A 19,269-nucleotide genomic window follows, 5' to 3' on the forward strand; every position below is an offset into this window, starting at 1 on the left:
GTCTTTGCTTTTTGTCTTCCTACACACACACACCCTTGCTTATGGCTTCCCTCTCTCTGCTCAATTCAATCCTACCCAGTCTTCGAGGCCTGGCTCATGGGAGACAGGATTTCTAATGGAAAAAGTTTAGATGCGGATGGACATGAGTTCTGATCCAAACTCAATCATCTGTGTGGCTTGGACCTTTGCCATAAAATGGGGACAGTCATACATACCCACACTCCAAGCCTGCCATTAGGTAGTAAGTATCAAGGGTTTGACACACCCACCTCTTCCATGAGGTCTCTTCCAATCCCCACAGCCCACTTGATCTCTCCTTCCTCTGAGAACCTCACTCTTAATAGTATCTCTCATCTGGTAATGAATCCTCCTGACCTGTAACAACCGTTGCCGTGAACCACTCTTGTGCACTGCTATGTCACTCCTCCAAAATAATCTAATTTTCCATGTTTTCACGCTTATTTCCCTCACTCAAACTGTAAGCTCCTTCATGGAGAGACCAAATCTTACCATCTTTTGTCTTCCTCCATGGAGGCTGGCACACAGTGGGTACTAAATAAATTGAAAATATATTTGAGGCAAATGGAGGGTCCACAGGCAACAGAGGAAAACCCCACAGGAAACAGAACACATTCAGCTCAAAGTAATAGCCCATTCATACACTCTGCTCTGGATGAAACTATTCCCTGCCCATACTGGCACTTAATGAACACTCCATTCATTGAATGAATGAAATCTGCTGATGCCCCCTGCCCATTAAGGTCAGCTACTGTGGCTAATCAGGAAAATAGTTAATCTGAAGGAAACACCTTTTTGTGAACTTTGGAATGTCTTTGGAAATGGTGTCTATCCTCTTAGTTTCACTTGACCATTACAAAGAGTCAATGTAAAAAAAAAAAACTAATTAAAAAAAAAAAAAAAAAGAGTCAATGCCCCATAAGCACAGCTCTCCCTCCATTAAGACAAAGGAGGCCCAGGAGTAGGCTGCAATGGCAGAGGGTGGCTGGCCAGCTGTGTCGCCAGTAATCCACAAAGCAGACAATCCACTGTCAGAAAACCAACGTGTTGCCTGCTGCCTTCATGTACCACGTCCCTTCGAGCTTCAAGGATTCCCCAGACTATTCAGCCAGGAAGCCCTCTGGGTACTAACCATCGGTCAAATCTCAGATGAGTTATGACCGCCCCGGCCTCTACGCCTTCATCCGAGAAGAGACCAAATTAGACTAGAGGCTCCCCAACGTCCTCCTGCAAGTTTTATTGATTTGAGTGGGCCTTCTTATTTTCCAGAAAGTCAGATGAGTCAGGGAAAGAGGAAGAGACACATCAAAAGTGCCCTGGACTCAGGCCATCAGCCCAGGCTCAAGAACAGGGACAACAGCAGGTCACCTGTCTCCATCTGTCTCCCCACAACACCCCCCAAGGGTCCTGTACAGGCCCCTCTCAGGGCCTGCGGCCAGGACAGAACACTGCCATGGAGCAGGCCAGGTGCAGATGACTTGGCAAAGCTGGGGAGGCCTTACCCCAGCCCAGGCTCTCTTAGTGAAAGGAAGCAGTTACTTCTTATTATCCCATCCCCAAGACTGGGAATAAAAGTAACGGCTCAGATAGTTTAGCCTGTTATACGGAACACCTATCACATGTCAGCTGCTCCGTGCATTAGGCCATGTGAGTCCCAACACAGCACCATAAGGTAATTATTACAGTCCCCATTTTTACCAAGGAGGACCCTGAGACTTGGCCAAAGTCAAGCTGATACACAGCAGATGTGGGATTTGAATTCTGGTCTGTCTGAAGCCATCCATTGATTTCTGTCTGCCACTGGGAGATTCAGAAACTAAATGGAGGGTGCAGTGGGGCAGCCTTTAGTGGGTACGGGAGCCTCAGCTGTACCCATCCTCTCCCTCCCAACTGACTCAGAGGGTGACCACTTTCCCCGGGTTGCCCAGGACTGGGGTTCCCCTGGACATGAGACTTTTACACTAAAACTGAAACAGTCCTGGGCAAACTGAGATGGTTGGTCATCCTATAACTGAGGCTTCCTTGTGCTTTGTGGTTCCAAAGAAGGCAAATACATTTTCAGGATGCAAACGTAATTGAGAGAAATTATCAATGACTCCTACTCTGAGTAGGAGAACAGCTTTAGGCCTGTTCTCCAGTGCAGCCCCAAAAGGCCAGGTCATACAGAGGAACCTCCTTTCCTCTCTTCATCCCAGTTCCAGGCTAAGGCCAAGAGAAGCCAGTCTGGGCTGAGCTGGGGCTTGACGGGAGTGGATAGAAGAGATCAGGTACTTGGTAACTGAAGCCAATTGGGCCAGATTCTTCTGAGGCATTGCCTTCGTCAAATGCTCACAACAACCCCATACGAGGGGATTGCTGGCCCATTTTATAGATAGAACAGCCACCATTTTGGAGACCATTTAGATGATCTTCTCAGGGGTCCCCCAAACATTTCAGAAGCCTGGATCCTGAGAGTCTTGCTCAGGACCCTCCTTACCAGGAATCTAGGAAGAATCCCCACAACACAAGCCCATGGGGAACGGTTCCCATGGGGAGAGAGGTCAGGCTGTGCCAGGCCTCCTCCCAGCCCTCACTGGGCAGCTGGTAGAGAACCTCACTCACGTCTGTCCTCTCCAAGCGTATATATGCACGTGCCAAGGGAGAAGGGGACTCACCCCGCGACAAGACCTTCACCAGACACTCCTAACCATTGTTCTCTTCCACATGAAAGTGGAAACCCAAAGGGCAAAGCCCTTCTCCAGCTACCCAAATACACCTCTTCTAATTCAGGCAGCATCTCCTCCAGGAAGCCATAGTAATTAAGGACTACTTCAGCCTGCGGCGAAGCCTCCTCCCCTGACCCCACACCCACCTCTTCATGATGTGTCTTGCATTCTTACCTTGTACTATCTATTATTTAACTTAATGAATAAGAAGAGGAACACTGGTGGGAGGCTGCCTAGGTTCAAATCCTGGCTCTCCCACATATTAGCTGGGTAACTTGAAACAGGTGACTTAACCTCTCTGTGCCTCAGATTACTAAAATGTGAAAGATGTAGGGCATCCAGTTCAAAGAGTCTTTGTGAGAATTAAATTAGTTACAAGGCATCAGGTGCTTATAACAATGCCTAGTACATAGTCAGTGTTCAATAAGTGTTTGCCTTATTATTATTTTAATAATAATATCAATGTTAATAAAGTATTGTCACCCTTGCTAGACTAGAAGGTCCTGGAATGCAGGACCAGAAACTGATACTTCTTTGCATTATTCTCCATGTTAGGCAGATTCCCACCAAATAAGACCTATAAAATCATTTCCTGTGGATTGACCTTTACAGAGACTGACAGCTCCTTCCTTTTACTTCCTAGAGCTGGGGAGAGAAATATGTCTGCCTGTCAGTGGCCAGTGGCCGTCCTTACAAATACCCCCAGGATGGCCCCAAAGTGCCTCATGGTGAGATGAGCAGAAGCAACAGAGATCTTGGAATGAGACCCCAGGAAGAGAATTCAAGGAAGCCAGAGCCCTCTGGACATGACACCCCCTAGAAGTTAGGGATCCACAGAGCAAACCCCTCCTCCCCCATGAGCCTTGTCATGAAGAAAAACCAAACTTTTGTAGAGATTCTAGAGTGAATCCCAGAGACCTAAGTTCCCATCCTAGCTCTGTACTGTGTGACCTTTCATAAGCCCCTTAACCTCTCTGGGCTTGTTTCCTCAGTTGTTAAATGAGACGGTTGTTCAAAGACCAGTTACTTAGTTCCTTCCAATTCTGACACCCCATGTCTCCATTTCAGAGGAAGGGAAAAAGCACCCTTGTATGAACCTACCAATTCATTTCACAAGCAACTAGTTTTCCTCATTCAATCATTCCTTCCCCAAATACCGACTGGGCTCTCATTATATGAAACAACTCCCCTGGATTAGGAGAGTGAAAAAAAAAAGAGACAAAATCTGATCAATAATGGAGAAAAATAAGAGGGTAGGGAGAGCCAGGGATAGGAGAGAAGGGATTTATTTCATTTTATATAGGGTTCTCAGGAAGGGCCTCACTGAGACGATGATATCAGAGTGGAAACCAGATATCAGAGTGAAAAACCAAGGGAGCAAGTCAGGCAGATATGTGGGGAAAGAGTGTTCCAGGCAGTGGGAACAAGTGTAAATGTCCTGAGGTAGAAGCCTGCCTGACTTGTTCCGGTCACCACAGGGAAGTCTGGGGTCAGTGTGGCTAGAGTAGATGAGTGGGGAAGACAGTGACAGGAGTTGAATTGGGGAGGTGGAGATTCAGCCACGGTAAGGACTTTGGCTTTTATTCAACTATGAATCCAAATCATTGAACCTTTAACATAAATGAATTTGACATTTGCATGATGAAGGCCAAGTACCTTATCCATGATTTTATTTTTATTACTTTCATTTGGGACAGAAAAACTGAGGCCTGGAGATATGTTTCTCTCTCCAGGCCTATGGCCAAACTTAAACCTGGTCCCCATTCCAGAATCTCAGACTGGGTTCTCCCACCTCTCCTGAAGCTGCAACCTGCTCCAGAGTTAGACTCCTTGCATCCCTTCCCAACCCTCCCAAGGTGTTGTTCTGTGATCACACCTGACCCTGTCCCTCTGCCCCAGCCCCCTTACCATCTCTCAATCTCTTCTTCTCTCCCCAGGGCCTTTACACCTACTGTTACCCCACCACCACCCTGGGACACTCTTCCCTTACATCTTTCTTCATTGATGTCCTACTGTCCCTTCAGGCCTCAGCTCAAACATCACTTCTCAGATAGACACTTTCCTACTCTCTCTAAATAAATTCTTCCTGTTAAATGCTCTCAGGGTTTCATGTTCTTCCCCTCAAAGCTCTAATTACACTTGTATTCTCATGTTTATTTGTATGATTTTTTTTTTTAAGACTGCTTAACTCCATCTAATTGTAAACTCTATCAGGATAGAGGCTAAGTCTGTTTTTGCTCAGTTTTCTATTCCAGGAACCAAAACAGTGCCTGGTACACACTCGAGGTACCCAATAAACACTTGAAGAATAACTGATGTCCCAGGCCTTCTGTTTATTGAACCCCCTGGGGGCACAAAGTGGGACAAGCTCAGGGCTCTTTAGAGGGCCCTCTGGGTGTGGCCAGAACCATAAGCTATTGGGAAAGGGGCCCAGGCTGGAAGAGAAAGGATCTGAGCCAGCAGAGCCCCTGATACTACACAGGGCCCTTTACATTGGCTATAGCTCACCTCACTGTCATGGCCACCACTAGGGTTGAGGATTACTATTCTATCTGACGGCTAAGAGAACTGAGGCTCAGGAAATAAGCTTCTGTAAAGGTGTCTGTAGTCAAGCCTAGTCTTTCTGATTCCAAGGTCTGTGCTCTTTCTGCTCTGCTCCAACTGTCCTGGCCTGGGCAGTTTCAAAGGCAGCTCTGCCACTGATTTTCTATGTGACCTCAGGCAAGTTTCTGCCCCTCTCTGAGTTTCAATTTTCTGTGTATAAAATACAGAGGCAGAGTAGATGCCCTTTCCAGTTCGGAGGTTTCATGACTTAAGATTCTATGCTTCTAATTCTGTAAAAATTAAACAATGGGTGCTAGTCAGCTCAACACCAAGCACATAGCAGACATTTCATAAATGTTTAGTTCCTCCCTCCCTTCTTTACTTCGTCCATCCCTCCAGTTCCCTGTTTCAAAGACCTTCTGCTTCACAGCCCTCCTTGAGGTCACCTATGCTATCTGGGTTCTTCCGGAAGACCTAGAACGTGCTTCCCCGGCCTTCAGGGACATCTCGCCAGGCTCTGATATCGATGTTTCCAGCCTGTGGTGTCCTCAGATGGCCATTCTAGCTGTGCTCCCCAGAGAGGCCCACGGTCTTCCTGTACCCCACTTCCTCCTGTTTCCTAAAAGGGTACTTTGGTCTCCTCAATGTCCAGCACTGAGGGAGAGAGAAGGAAGTGACAGGAAAGGAACTCACATGTACTGAGCACCTTCTAGAGGCCAGGGGCTAGACCAGGCTCTTTGCTGTGTTATCTCGGTTAATCCCCTGCAAAGAGCCATTGTCATCCCCATTTCACAAAAGGGGAGAAACTAAGGCTCAAAGAGGTTAGAAAATTGCCCAAGATCACACATCCAGCAAATAGCAAAAGCTGGGCTTTAACCCCTACCTGTCCAACCCTGGAGCAGATACCCTTTGGCAGCCCCCGGGGATGACTAAACCTTGCCCAAGGATCCACTCCGAACCATCAGCTATTCCCTGGAATGCATTTTTCCTCTTCATATTTATGCAACTGGATTTACAGCCCTAGTAACTTGAGTCCATTCATCTCTCTGGCCACCCCCTCCTCCCTCTCCTCACTCCCCACCCCCTCCACCCAAAATATAAGACTGCAAAATTGTCGCCAGTTGTCCCCAGCATTTCTGAAAGGATGGCATGACTTTTTACTAATGCACCAAAAAAGCAATGTTAAGAAGTTGACTCCAACCCATGTAGAGGAAGGGGACCAGATCTTCCAATAAATACAATCTCCCCAGCTAGTGCTGACAAAGAAGGGTAAGCCTTTCCTCCCCAGCTCACAGATGCTACCCATGAGGACTTTCCAGAAATCAGATTCAGGTAAGACATCAACATGAACATCAACAGGTATTCCCAGATACTAGGGCTTCAGGAAGAATAGGGAAGGTATGTCTGCTTTTTCTAAAGGCTTCTCCTGCATGCTATGCCCTTAAGGAGCATGATGGTGGGTTGGGGCTGGGGGAGAGTGCTGTGAGAATCACATCAGCTCTGCTCTGGGAAGCAGCTGGACAGGAAACTCAGATGGGAGCAAAACTCCCTGGCAGGGCTTTTCTGGTGCCCATTGTCTTCCTCTTGCCTTGTTCTGCCCTTGCTAGGGATGGAAAATGAGTTCCCAGGGATGGAGAGGTTGGCCATCTCTTCACCTAGAAAGGGCCTCATGTGAGGGACAAAACACAAGAATGCCCTCCAAGACCCTGACAGTAAGTTACATTCCCTATTTATGTTCTTGTGGCTTCCTGGACTTCTCTACAGCTTTAAAATTTTTTTTTTAAGTTCATTTATTTTGAGAGAGAGAGAAAGCACAAGCAGGGGAGGGGCAGAGAGGGGAGGCGGAGAGAGAATCCTAAGTATGCTTCACACTGTCAACATGGAGCCTGATGTGGGGCTCGAACCCATGAACCATGAGATCATGACCTGAGCCAAAGTCAGACACTTAACCGACTGAGCCCACCCCAGCATCCCTCTATGGTTTTTATAACAGTTTCAGTAATTACCTACAGAACTTGAATGCCCATCCCCCCAGGGACTGTGAACTCTACTGGTAGGAAGCCATCCATCTGGTTCACAGTCGTATCCACAGGACCTCTGTGGGGTCTGACACACAGAAGGTGCTCAATAAAAATCTATCAGATGAAGACCTGGTGGCTGATGGGACCTGGCAGAGGTCAACCCCCCCCCCCCCCCCAACACACACACACACACACCAGGCATTAGACGGCTGCTGCACTGGGTTAGATGGGAAGGCATAAGTGAGAAGAACCCACGACACACAGTAGGCACGAATTCAAGTCTGGCAACTCTCTGCCAGAGCCTGGAAAGCCACCCAGAGGGAACCATTCATCCCCTAGCCACGGGGTGGTCATGGAAGGCCATCCTGCCAGCTTTTCGTTACTTAAGCACAGTTGTTATCACTCTGTGTGAGAGGAGCTGTGTGTTTGAGTGAATGCTCCACTTTAATAAGAAATACAAAATCTTTGCCAACCACTTTTCTCCCCCACATATCACATGTGAGGCACCGTGTGGGTGCTTTCATTTATGTTTATATAATGTGCATAACACATCCACATGCATTAACTCATTTGGTCCCCAGCCCTGACAGGATGCATTATCACCACCACTTTACTGATGAGGAAAATGGGGCCAGCTTTTAAGGTCACACAGTAACCATGACTGAGTCAAGGCTTAAACCCAGCCTTTGGCTTGTCCTGCACTGTCCTGACTCAGTCACCCTTCTTGCCACACTACAGTCACACTGCCCATGACCCGTCCAGGCTGGAGCCCTAGATCTCATGCTGAGCTATGCGTGCACTGGAGCAGGGGGGCTGAGGTGGGAGGGAGATGGAGAAGGAAAGCCGCAAGGAATCCAGCCACTTCCCCTGAAACATGCAACTCCCTAGAGTAGGCAGTATGCTGGGCTAGAATTCTAGACCTGCGGATCCAGAATGACCCAGAACCAGCTCTGTGATGCTGAGTGAATTCTCTCTCTTATCTGCTCTGAGCCTCACTTTCTTTCTCAGGTCCCTGATAAAATAAAGAGGTGAGAGCTCCCAGTACATAGTGAAGGAGCCCCCAGTGTGGGGCCTTGCACAGCTACCCAGAAATCACAGGGATCGGGACAAATCCTTCTCTTCCCTTGATCTACAAGCTAGCTGTGGCAGCCCATCTCCTTCCTCCCCAGAAGAGTCCAGTTCCACTGTGCTCACACAGGGATAAGGCACCACGACTCTGTGCAAGAAGCATGCCAGGGAAGTTCCCTTCTCCTGTGCCAGCAGCCAACAGCACTCCATCGAGCACAGCCTGGGAATGAAGTTCTCCTTCCATTTCCCCTTCCAAAGCCAATGGAATAGACTTTGAAAAGTATTCCAGGAGACCAGATGTCCGGCTTGGAAAGGGGCCTTCCTAGCAATCTGGAAGTCAGCAGGAGGTAGCAGTCCCCATCTCATTGCCACTAAGAGGCTCTAATGAATTGGGGTGTCTTCCCAATGAGAGCGTATGCCAGTGTAAGGAACAAGTCACTTTACCTCAGAACAGCCTCCAGGGAAGGCTGGGGGAATCCCATCAAGCTCCTTGGCTTTCCTCCAGATCAAACACAAGTGAGGAGTGCCTCAGGGGACTACTGCCCCCCTGTGAGTCTGGCTCTCTCCTCCCAGAGCTGGGAAAAGGGCTCCCATCATGGCAGTGGGACAAGACCACCACTTGTACAGGCCTCAGGAGAGCAGCAGATTTGAGCTCCCGTATCACTGGGCTCCCCTGCTTGATTTCTGTCCCTGTGGTCCCCCTGGAGACTTGAGAACTCAGACAGACCACCAGCAGAAGCTCTCCCAACCCCTGCATCCAAATAGGTGAGGCTCAACTGTGGTTCTATCTATATCTTTCCATCCCCCTCACCTAATCAGAGTTAGAAAGGTCCTACCAATAATGGGCTAAATGTCCCTTGGTGTCCCATCACCTTCTCCAGGCATGTGGTGCTCAGGAGTCCGGACCACACATTGTAGCATTTATAGCCCATAGGGTCATAGAATAGTAGGTCCAGAAGAGGCCTCAAAGACAATTTCATCTAACTTTCTCATTGTGTAAAAGGAGGATGCTAAGAGCCAAAGAAGTTAAGAGACATGTCAGAAGTCACACAGCTTGTCTTCAGTTTGACATGCATTTGTCTGGGCTCTGCAGTAAGATCGTATAGCTCCTCGGGGCACCTGGATGGCCCAGTTGGTTGGGAGTCCAACTTTGGCTCAGGTCATGATCTCGCGGTCTGTGAGTTTGAGCCCCATGTCGGGCTCTGTGCTGACAGCTCAGAGTCTGGAGCCTGCTTCTGATTCTGTGTCTCCCTCTCTCTCTGCCCCTTCCCCACTCATGCTCTGTCTCTCTCTGTCTCTCTCTCTCTCAAAAATGAATAAATGTTAAAAAAAATTTTTTTAAAAAGAAAAGAAGATCATATATCTCCTAGAGAAAAAGGCCTTGGGTCCAATGCAGCACACTACTGGGCATTCATGAAATAGTGGGCTCAAGCCATGCCTGTTGATGGACAGATGAATCACCAGGGAGAGCTCAGGAGTGAGAACAAGCACCTGTCACCACGGGGCCCTGGGCACACACAGGGGCCTCTCTAGGCTTCTCTCTGCCTCTGACCTAGAACTAGAGCTCACAATCCACACAAGCACAGTCTCACCTGAGAAACAGCAGGAACAACCCTGTACTCCCAAGGCTTAACACAGATCTGGGGATACAGTAGTACTCAGTGCCAGCGGGCTGCCAGAGGGAAGACAGAGGAACCTCTGGGGGTGGGGCTCACTCCCCTCCGTTCTACCGCAGACCCACTGTGCTACCCTGGAATCAGGGAGACTGTGCCCACCCCACATCTAATCAGAGTTAGCAGGCCTACCACGGACGGGCTCAATGTCCTTTGGTGTCTGTCAGGATCACAAGTCAGAGGCCCATGGGTGTGAGCCTCCATTCGCCTCGCCCCAGCCTCCTCCCATCGTGGGTGGGGTGGGTGGTGTGGGGTGGCTTACGGCCTGGCCAGCCCAGCCCCACCTGTCACTGAAGGCTTGTGGAAGGAGAAATACAGATCTTCTTCTAGGTGTTGGTTTCCATAACAGCTGGTGGCTGTCTCCAGTTTGCCAAGCAAAGGTATGGGTGACAGAGAAGATGGGTTCTGCTGGTTCCTTTAAAGAGATTCTCAGGAGAAGAATAGGTAGAGCTCAGGGCCAAGCAGTGCTGAGAGCTCAGCAAGGTGCTTGCTTTGTCTCCAAAAGACTAAAGAAAGGGCTGTTGTTGTAAAAGGTAGAGCTGGGCTACCCTATCGAATGTGAACAGGCGGAGACATCCACCGTCCGGTCCTAGACTTGCCCCTGCAGCCACTTTCTGAGTACCATCCTCTCTCATTTATAAAATGACATAACAATACCCATTTCACCCGCTTCAGAAAGTGGAGAGGATTAAATGAGAGAGTGTCCGAGGATGGGCTTTATTAGGAAAGAAAATTAATATGCACCATGAGCTTACCATGTGCCTAGCACTCTTAGATATTCCGTTCTAGAGTTTGCATAACACTCCTATGTGCTCTGTACCATTATTATCCTAACTATATCTCCAAGAAAACTGAGGCTCAAAGAGCTTAAGTGATGTGCCCAAGGACACACAGCTCAGTAGCAGTAGAACCAGGATCAGAACCCAGAATCTGATGCCAAAGCTCATGTGCCTTCTCTCAACACCGCAATGTCTCAACAAAAGCAGTAAATGTCGCTTTTGATGAAGAGGCTAGTAAATTACAGAAAGAGCCTAAATGTCCATCATCGGATGAATGGATAAAGAAGATGTGGTTTATATATACAATGGAATACTACTTGGCAATGAGAAAGAATGAAATCCTGCCATTTGCAGCAACATGGATGGAACTGGAGGGTATTATGCTAAGTGAAATAAATCAGTCAGAGTGAGACAGATACCATATGTTTTCACTCATATGTGGATCTTGAGAAACTTCCATGGGGGAAAGGAAGGGGGAAAAAAAGTTACAAACAGAGAGGGAGGGACGCAAACCATAAGAGACTTTTAAATACAGAGAACAAACTGAGGGTGGATGGGGGTAGGGGAGAGGCGAAAGTGGGTGATGGGCAGTGAGAAGGGCACTTGTTGGGATGAGCACTGGGCGTTATACGGAAGCCAATCTGACAATAAATTATATTAAAAAAATAACTTTTTTGAAAAAAAAAAAGATGACGAAGAGGTTAGTAAGTCTTCAGACTCACAATGCTGCCTTCGTGGAGGCAAACACTATTGCTAGGACACATCCACCTGCCCCCAGGAAGGCCGTCAGGAAGGTCAAAGCCAACCCCCCCTACTGTCTTGAGACCCTACAACTCCAGGGCAACCCAGGGGCCAAGCCCTCCCAGTGGGTGCCTCTGTGGCTGTGCGGTGTCCCGATGCTTGCTTGGTGGCAGAAGCAGTGGTTTCATGGATTGCCTCGTCATGAAGCAGTCCAGCCAGGAGGCAACAGAGAGTCCTGGAACTTTGGGCTGAAGGGGAGCCTCGGGGAGCAAGTTCAAGCTCCCCATTGGATAAGTGGGGAAATGACACCCAGAGGCCAGCCACTTGTTAAAGGGCACACAGTCCAGTTGGTGGCCGAGTCTAGAGCAGAATCCACCATCCTCTGACTCCCGGGTCAAACTGCTGTTCTCTCCACCATCCACACCACTCTGCTATGGGGCCAGCTTCATGGGCCCTGAGAGGCCCAGGTGTGGGCCTATAATGTCTGCTCTCTTGGCTCAGGAAAGGCGGGGATGGTGGGTAAGAGAGTTATGTTGTAGTCGGGAATGGAATTAGTCGGTTCGCTTCATGCACTGAGTCATTAGCCTGAGAAGTCACCAGGAAAAGTCCTCTCGGAACCCCCTCAGTCCCCACCACAGGGAGGCCTGGGAGGTACTCCTGGGGCGGTGGTGGCCCACTTGACCCCCAGACATCCTCAGAAGGGGCCCAACTCCTCACTCTAGTTCAGGTTGTCCCCCAGCAATCCCTATGAGCCCTGTGACCTGGAGAGTCTCAAGTCCCACCCCTCCCCCTCCAGCCCTGCTTGGCCAGCGCTCACCCTCACCCCTGCACGGACACTGCAGAGAGCTCACCTCCGCTCGGCAGCATCCCATCCCACTGTTGCCTCCTTTGCTTAACAGTTGATTTGTGCCCATTTTCATGTCACCTCCACGTGTCTGTGTGCCATCTCTCACGTGTTTCTGCGTTGAGTTTGTCCACCCGCAAACCGCCCATTCCCCTGAGGGCAGGGCCTGTGCATCTATTCCTACCACAGCCTTCACCAGGGTCTTTGTGCAGCAGGCAGCACCAGGCCACAGGGCAACTGGTTGTTTGTTTAATACTTGTTGATGGTGCCAGTGACCTGTGAAAGGCCCCAGGCCATGTCCTGGGGAAGCCAAAGGAAGGGGACTGGGGGAAGCTGGGTAATCCGCCAACTGGATCTCCAGTCCAGAGTAACAAGGGGAGGAAAAGGAACCTGATCGAGCCTCTGCTGTGTGCCACACACTGCCAGGTACTTTACAAATGCTCTCTCCACAATTCTTGGAGCTTATTACTTTTCTTTCTCACTTTACAGGTGGAAGAGCTAGATTGAAAGTGTTAAGCAACTTGTCTAAATTCTTACAACTACAAACTAGTAGAGTGAGACTCTCAGTGCAGGTTTATCTGAGGCTAAGCCCATACTCTGCACCATTTCCAGAGCTGACAAGCTCCCAGAGGACAGGGACTCCGCAGTTATGGGGTTTTGTCCCGTCTGTTTTTGCTGCCTGTATTCTCAGTGCCTAGAACTGCACCAGGCATACACATGGGAGACACCCCGTAAATATGTGCTGAATGAAGGAACAAAGGAATGAATGAATACCATGCTGCCTCTCCCCAGAAGGACAGAAAAAGGGCTTGTGATGTCAGGCTCCTAGGCTCCATTTCCAGGAATCTTGGACAACTATTTGTTCCCTCTCTCCAGCCAGAAAAGTACCCAATGTATAAAAGTTCCTCCAAAGGCCACGTGGAGGATGGGTGGGTTTCCTAGGACTGGGAGTGGAAGCATAAACTGCACACAAAAGACTGAGATCCTAATGAGGTGGGGGATTCAAAAGCGTTCTCGGTGCTCTGTGATCTGCTGATTCAGGGCCACTCTGTGGCCCATGTGGATCTCGCCTCTCTCCCCAACCCCGGGGCTCCCTCATCCCCCACTGGGTATCCCCACTGCCTTGACTGAGCTATACTGAAACTGGCCACATTCCTATTAAGCAGAGAAACTAGCAGTTACACCACCCACTCTGGCCCCATCCGAACCCTCAAAAGAGTCTGCTCTGGGCCCCAGGGCCAGCTGCTTTTCTCCACATTCCAGCCAAAAATAATACGAGAACGAAGCTGTTTGGTGGAGACTTAATCTAATCTTCATTGCTTCAGTTTTAAAATATCCTGCCTGGTTTAGGGTTTCTTATTACACACAGGGATGTGTTTTTAGTGAGATAGGTCTTAGCAGAAACGGCCTTCTTGTAATTAGAAACCCGGTCAGGCAGGGCCTGCGGTGAGGCATCCAAGCCAAACAGCAGATCCCCATGAAGACAACACGTTTGCAGGGAGCTCTTCCCGAGCTGCCCGAGGGCTTGCTTCTCCCATACTCCTGGGGGATCTTGAAGGAGAAAAAGCTTGAGCTCTGGTAAAAGGCCCGTGCCTTCCAACTCGTATGTGTTCTCTTAGCAAAATTGTTGCCTCTTCTACCTCCATCCTGTGTCTCCCCGTTCTCACTCCCGATCAGAACGGAGACTAAGATGTTGCTCAAGGCTGCTGGAGAAGGATATGTAGAGGAAAAAATTACCCCAGGGAGTCCCCATGGACGAGAGAGAATTAAAGGCAAGCATTCCACTGGAGCCACGTCTCCAGTATCAGGGCTAGCTAGCATTGAAATATCAGGCATGGGAAAAGGACGACACTCGAAGTGCGGATACAGCTTTGTATAAGTGCTGGGTGTAACTTCTTGGGCTTTCTGGCCCAGAATCTGCTTTGATCTGCCAGCATGGAGCCTGCTAAGTGAGGTTCAAGCTGTGGCTAGCTCCGGACCAGCGCCCATCCCCCCCAGGCCGACCAGATGTCACACACCAGTCCGGGCTCAGGCCTCTTCTTTCCGCTGGCACAAAGAGAAGGGACTGAATTTCTGATAAGTCAGATTCTGTGTTCATCTGATGCTTGAAAGCTCTTCCAAGGTAGCCCTGTTGGGGAGAAGCATGCTGGTTCCCTCAACTTAATTGCCCCTCCTGATAAAGTGCAGGTGGATGTTAGAATCACAGTGGGGCTTTCAAATTCTAGGACGTAAAGAAAGGCAGGCGTTCAGCCCCTTCGCCCAAGTCTCAGAACCTGTTGTGAGGAAAGGCTCTGGAGCCAGGCAGGGAAAGAAACCGCAGGGAAGAAAGTGACTCTGCTGCTCAGAAACTTCTCTCCTTTTCCTTTATTATTTAGAGCGCACCAGAGCAGGAGTCATGCCGGATTCACCCCTCGTAGCCTAATGAGGAATTCGTGCCACACATTCCGCTTTACAGGTGCGGAAACCGAGATCCAGAAGCTAGGGGACCCACTGGAGTCATGCAGCCAGACAGTAACAGGGCAGAAGACCGCTAGGCCCCCAAATTCCAGCTTAAACACTAACTCAGCATGCTGACCTGCCAACCTTGATCATCTCCTTCCTCCCTTTTCCACCAGGTATTAGATTTAATTAAATTAACAGATCCCCATCTCAACCAGCCTGGCCACGCAGCCTGGCCGGAACCCAGCCAGGGCAGCGACTCCCTCTAAATTCTCCTTCTCAATATAATTCGATCTTCAATAAGTCACAGATCGCATGTGAAGTGTTTTATACAAAGCATGGTGTGTTGGCCAGAACCGAGGCTAACGGTGGCTCGTGATGATTTCATTTTCCATACAACTTCCTCTGCTTTTCCTCTGTGGCATCACTTCGCCCTCTCCATACTCTCATCTGCATTTTGTTTGATCCAGACACTTGGCTTCACATGCCGTCACCCTCCAGCAATTGCATCGCACATTTATATATATCTTGCAGCATCACAGTCCTTGTGCCACGCAGCGGAGGAAAAAGGAAAACTTATAACAGCATTTCTCACCTTCCTTGAACTAATTTAGAAAATGTGCTTTAAATTAAATAAATCAGGAACAAAAGTCTGAAATCGGAGGTAGAATTTCAGGGAGGGGGGGACGCTAAATAAAGAGCAAGGAAATCTTGCAACATGTTGGAAGCCTATAAATTTTATAGGTAGTTTCTTTAATAAAAACAAATTCGATTGCTAACAACACGGTATTATTAAGCCACTAACATTTAAAAATCTAATTTGGCCTGCTCTGCTGCTGTTTATGTTGCATAGTGCGTTCACGCAGGGTAAGGAAGTCAGGTTGATGGGTTTGGTTTGCTTTCTAAACCAGGCTAATAGAGACCCCTTTAAAACCCAGCCTTTTTGCTTTCTAGGCATGCCTTGGTCCCTAATGAGTTACAGTCCCAGGTTGAAGATGGACATGGCAGAAAGAAATTTAACACACACTCCGGTGCACCCATAAACATCAAGGCCAAGGGAGAGGAGGTATGTTTCCAGTTAAGTTAAAACTCCATGAATTCAGGATTCTCCACTCACAAGACAGTAATTCTCCCTATTTCATCACTAACTTACTTCAAATGTGTTTATACAATTTATTGCTACTGAACTTCCAGGCAACTGGTGTAGAGTTAATGAAACCCAGCTTGGAGAAGCTTTGAGCTTTGAACAACTAACCACAGTTTAAATGGTTATGACATGCGGTCAAAGCCACAGCCCAGCCCCACTGCAGTTTCTGTGTTAGGACCTAGTCAAAAACCTTGTCATCTCACCTTTTGTGCCAAATAGACTGAAAAAGGAAAAAAAGCGCTGAAAAATAGCCCTTCCGTGTTTCTCCTGAAGGTTCCCAGCCTCACTCCCTGACATTCTAACACATCTATCCTACTAAATGCAAGGCAAAGTCCCTCCCCCAGGGCCCAAGTAAATATTTTAGTTACCCTCTGAATTGGCAGCCAGTCGAAATCCTGAAATCCAGTTTGGGTTTAATTGAACAGGGTCGGGCCTACATAAAGCAGTGTGAGACAGGGTGTAAGGGGGAGGCACCAAAGCGGCATTTAAAGTCAGACTCCGTGAGAGTCCAAAAGGCAATATCAGGACGCACAGATGACACTGGCCTGGAAAAGAAGTAAACTCATCTTTCTGAATCACTTGGACATTGGTTTTTTATTAGTCCCCCTTGTTGCATGGCGTCGTCCCCCAAGCTCTGTCCATGTGGGAACTCCAGGAGGCTCTCTCGTTTTAAACAGGCCCATTTTGGAAGAGTAAAGGGGAGGGACTCGACTTGCCACTGCCGCACAATAAAAGCCCCTTTTGAAAGCAGCACTTTCATTAACTTAAAGCAATCTATAGACTTAAAAGCATGGAGCAGTAAACTCCCAGAAAGGATCATAAAACAGCCAGTCTCAAGTTGGGTACACTTCAGTGCAATTTGCACGAGGCATTTTACTGTGAGCGGTGGCCGGGCCCATCTCCCTCCAGTAACCCCCTGCCCCTTATTCTGAGCAGCTTCTCTTTCTCTGGGCTTTCATGCCTTTCGCGCTCACAAAGGGGAGGCGGTGACTGGGGAGTCTCCGTGGGGTCACGGCTCCCTCCCGCCCTCCGGCTCCCGGCGGGAGAGCTCACGAATTCCAAGCCTGCAAGAAAACAGCCTTGGAGCTTTGCCCCCCGGGGCAGTCGTGAGGCCCTAAGCCGCCGCAGCCACTCGTGGGTCCCGCGTCTTCCACGTCCCAGAAGCGCCGTGTGGCTACCGGAGCCAGGGGTGCGGAAAGTGGGACCATGGGCTCAAGATTACAAAAAGGAAATTTCAAATATTCCTCTCTGACAACCCCTTTACACACTTTTCTACCCTAGTTGGCCAAAGGGATAACCTCCCTCCCTGGGCAGGACTTCTCTCCCACAGCTCAAGCTAGGCTTGAGCCATAGGGGTGAGGGTGGGGTTGGGGGGTGCCTCTCGAGTGGGAGATCACGAGTCCAGACAGGAGACCCCCCCCCTTCTCTTTCCCTAAGGCCCTGAGGCCTCTGGAAGGCCGGAATGGCTGCGTAAGCGAGAGGGCTAGGGACTAGGGCTTTGCGTTATATCTTGTGTGTGAACACCATCATTTTCTCATCTTTGGGGACAGGAGGGTCGCCTAAATCTGCCTAAAATGTGAAGCCTTTGGCTTCCACCAGTTGAAGAGCTTTGAAATCCTAAAAGTCAACACGCTGGAGAAGTCCTGGGACAAGTGGGGTGAGGGTAGAAGACCCAGAGCGCCCCCGTTTCCCAGGCTGAACATCACACTGGCGGCCCGGCTTGTCGGCTTTCCGGCCGGGCCTGGGGGAAGAGCACACTGAGCCTGCCGCGCTCCGGCGAGGACGCCAGACTTCGAGCCCGCCCTGCACTCGGCCGCAGCCGGGACTCCCCCGGCGCGATGCGGCACCTCGCAGCTAGCGCCCCCGGCGCAGGCCGCGGTCCCTCGGGGCCACCCGCACCCGCCCGCCGCGCTGCGCCCGCGGCCCGCAAGTGGCTTCGAGAGCCTGCGGAGCCGCCAGGGTCAGTCCTCGGATCCGCTCCGAGCCCTGCGAGGCTGCCCTATCGCTTCACCCAGAACGTCCCTTCGATCTGTCCGCTTCCCGGAATCTTTCTCCTAGGACCGGGGTCTGCGCGCCTCAAGTCCTCTGCTCCAGATCCGCTTTTGGGGAGAAGCAGCAGAAATTCGGGTCTCGCCTGCCCGTGGCTCGGATCAACTACTTTCATCGCCTGCCTAAACGTTTTTCCACCCACGGAGCGTGGGGACCCTCTGGCACGACCCTCCCCAAATTCCAATAGCTTCAATCCCAGTAAAAAGCCGCGATCCCATGGCAAAATACTAAAAACGCCACCCGTTCCGCCGAGTCCAGTCTCAGATGTAACCCCAGGCCCCCAATTCCTACCTCCAGCCCCCTGCTTTGACCGAGGTGAAGATTCGATCCCTAAGCTACTCAGCAGCCCTTCAGTCACGCTTCTGAAAACAGCCTGAATCCTACAACCCAAACTCTAGCGTGGCCCTGAAGCCCAGCCTTAATTCAGGGCTGCTGCACCACCACCAGCCACCCCCCGCCCCTCTGCCATTCCTAGCCCGTGTCCCCACCGTGCGGGAACCTCGGACTCTCGCCCAGAGCCCCGGGGAAAGGACCGCCCGCTTCGCTCGTTTCTTCCTCGGGTTCGTGAGTCAGGAGAGCCCCGCTCACCCAACCCGAAGGAAACGCAAAGTTTGCGCGGCAGACACGGGACCCTGCCCCATCCCCCTCAGCTCTCTGCTCTGGGGCGCTTTCCGTCCCCCCTTTTACGAACTCGTGTCCTAGTTCTCAGGCTAGGAGGGCTCCCTATTCCCAAACCTCGCCATGGGCCCCTACGCCTCCCCGACCTCGCCAAAGACTTCCAACAATCCGCCGAAAGCCAGTTACCCTAAATCGCCCCTCCCAGGGCGAGTGTCCCCGAGCGCGGACCCTGGGAGACCGGCTGCCCTGACCCACAGCTCGCGTTCCGCTGTCCCCACTGATCCGCCTGCAAAACCCACTCGCCCTGGCTCCCCAGGCCGGCCGGGACGCGGCCGCAGCTCCTTGACTCCGGTCACCCGGCCCAAGACTGGGGCTGCTCCCGCTCGTAGCCGCCCCGAGGCAGCTCCAGGCCGGTGGCGCCGAGCAAGCGCCGGCCCGAAGGGCGCCCGAAGCCGGGAGCAGACGAACGTGGAGCGGGCCCGCCGTCCCCAGCCTCGCCCGCTGAGCGCTCAGCCCCGAGCTGCCTGCACCGGGGCTCCGGCCCGCGCGCCGGTCCCTACTCTCGGGCCCCCAGGCTCTCCCGGCGCACGGCTCCCCTCCCGCCCGCTCCGGTGTCTCGGGCC

The 19,269-nt window shown here is 50.6% G+C and overlaps 1 protein-coding gene across 7 annotated transcripts in view; it reads right to left on the reverse strand.

Moving 5' to 3' along the window:
- PKNOX2 (PBX/knotted 1 homeobox 2) overlaps positions 1-19,269 on the reverse strand; it is a 281,900-nt gene that overhangs the window by 245,737 nt on the left and 16,894 nt on the right. The gene's annotated exons all lie outside the window — the stretch shown is intronic.

The sequence above is a fragment of the Panthera pardus genome, unplaced genomic scaffold (assembly GCF_024362965.1).
Source record: "Panthera pardus isolate Hobbes unplaced genomic scaffold, ASM2436296v1 HiC_scaffold_12, whole genome shotgun sequence".
Lineage (NCBI taxonomy): Eukaryota > Metazoa > Chordata > Mammalia > Carnivora > Felidae > Panthera > Panthera pardus.